A 2,484-nucleotide genomic window follows, 5' to 3' on the forward strand; every position below is an offset into this window, starting at 1 on the left:
GCTCTCATGTATGTTTCAATGTTACTTGCCTCGAAGCGAGCATAGAAGTAGTTTAGCTCGTCTGGTAGGCTTGTATCACTGGGCAGCTCTCGACTGTGCTTCCCTTTGTAGTCTATAATGGGTTGCAAACTCTGCCACATCCGACGAGTGTCAGAGCCGGTGTAGTACGAATCGATTTTAGTCCTGCATTGACGCTTTGCCTGTTTGATGGTTCGTCAGAGGGCATAGCGAGATTTCTTATAAGCTTCCGGGTTAGAGTCCCGCTCCTTGAAAGTGGCAGCTCTAGCCTTTAGCTCAGTGCGGATGTTGCCTGTAATCCATGGCTTCTGGTTGGGGTCACTGTGGGGACGACGTCATCAATGCATTTTTTTTTTTTAAATAAGCATGTCCCATTCAAGAAATTTAGAACCAGGAACAGATATAGCCCTTTGTTCTCTTCAGACCTGACTGCCCTTAACCAACACAAAAACATCCTATGGCGTTCTGAATTAGCATCGAACAGCCCCCGTGATATGCAACTTTTCAGGGAAGCTAGAAACCAATATACACAGGCAGTTAGAAAAGCCAATGCTAGCCTTTTCAAGCAGAAATTTGCTTCCTGCAACACAAACTCAAAAAAAGTTCTGGGACACTGTAAAGTCCATGGAGAATAAGAACATCTCCCCCCAGCTGCCCACTGCACTGAAGATAGGAAACACTGTCACCACCGACAAATCTACTATAATTGAGAATGTCAATAAGCATTTTTCTACGGCTGGCCATGCTTTCCACCTGGCTACCCCTACCCCGGTCAACAGCACTGCACCCCCCACAGCTACTCGCCCAAGCCTTCCCCATTTCTCCTTCTCCCAAATCCAGTCAGCTGATGTTCTGAAAGAGCTGCAAAATCTGGACCCCTACAAATCAGCCGGGCTAGATAATCTGGACCCTTTCTTTCTAAAATTATCTGCTGAAATTGTTGCCACCCCTATTACTAGCCTGTTCAACCTCTATTTCGTGTTGTCTGAGATTCCCAAAGATTGGAAAGCAGCTGCGGTCATCCCCCTCTTCAAAGGGGGGGACACTCTTGACCCAAACTGCTATCTATCCTACCCTGCCTTTCTAAGGTCTTTGAAAGCCAAGTCAACAAACAGATTACCAACCATTTCGAATCCCACCATACCTTCTCCGCTATGCAATCTGGTTTCAGAGCTGGTCAAGAGTGCACCTCAGCCACGCTCAAGGTCCTAAATTATATCTTAACCGCCATCGATAAGAAACAATACTGTGCAGCCGTATTCATTGACCTGGCCAAGGCTTTCGACTCTGTCAATCACCACATCCTCATCGGCAGACTCGACAGCCTTGGTTTCTCAATGATTGCCTCGCCTGGTTCACCAACTACTTCTCTGATAGAGTTCAGTGGATCAAATCGGAGGGTCTGTTGTCCGGGCCTCTGGCAGTCTCTATGGGGGTGCCACAGGGTTCAATTCTTGGACTGACTCTCTTCTCTGTATACATCAATGATGTCGCTCTTGCTGCTGGTGAGTCTCTGATCCACCTCTACGCAGACGACACCATTCTGTATACTTCTGGCCCTTCTTTGGACACTGTGTTAACAACCCTCCAGGCGAGCTTCAATGCCATACAACTCTCCTTCCGTGGCCTCCAATTGCTCTTAAATATAAGTAAAACTAAATGCATGCTCTTCAACCGATCGCTGCCTGCACCTGCCCGCCTGTCCAACATCACTACTCTGGTACTACCTAGGTGTCTGGTTAGACTGTAAACTCTCCTTCCAGACTCACATCAAACATCTTCAATCCAAAGTTAAATCTAGAATTGGCTTCCTATTCCGCAACAAAGCATCCTTCATTCATGCTGTCCTGGCAGTGCCACAGAGATGAGGTGAGTGTATTTTATTGCACAGGTCCAATTGGCATGTAAGAATGTGTATTATGTTTCTCTGGTCTAAATCTCATGTAGATCATGATGTAACAGAAAGACTGAAAACCAGCAGACACTCAAGCCTAGAGTAGTTGACTTTGTTTCATATGCTAACAGCCTGTTTAGCTGGTTGGGTCAGACTGCACTAACAGCTGAGTGTGGTAGAGTGAGTGGCATGAGGTGTGGCCTTCTGTCTGTGAATTGGCCAGATCCGTTGTGATATATAAATTACCTGTTGTCTCAAGGTGTGAGTAGGTAAGGCTCCATAGCTCAGTGGTTAGAGCACTGGTCTTGTAAACCAGGGGTCGCGAGTTCAATTCTCGCTGGGGCCTTGACTAAAGGGTCATATGTTTTAGTCCAGGTCAGTACAATCCCGATTTGTGTTAAATTCTGCTCATGTATACATACCTTGTGAAGAATTACGTTGTTGTAGTAGTTTGTCTCGTGTCAACAGAACATCCAGCACAGAAATTACATTTCTATCAGGTTAACATGTTACCATTTAACATTATCCGATGCAAGCTCTCACAAACACCCAGAAGAACATTTCGACTTATT

At 45.9% G+C, this 2,484-nt stretch overlaps 1 non-coding gene across 1 annotated transcript; it reads left to right on the plus strand.

Moving 5' to 3' along the window:
• The first annotated feature begins 2,185 nt into the window (after positions 1-2,185).
• On the plus strand, positions 2,186-2,258 carry trnat-ugu (transfer RNA threonine (anticodon UGU)). The gene has a single exon. It is a non-coding gene; the product is annotated as a tRNA-Thr (tRNA).
• Positions 2,259-2,484: the final 226 nt, after the last annotated feature.

The sequence above is a fragment of the Salvelinus fontinalis genome, chromosome 38, assembly GCF_029448725.1.
Source record: "Salvelinus fontinalis isolate EN_2023a chromosome 38, ASM2944872v1, whole genome shotgun sequence".
NCBI classification, from domain to species: Eukaryota; Metazoa; Chordata; class Actinopteri; order Salmoniformes; family Salmonidae; genus Salvelinus; species Salvelinus fontinalis.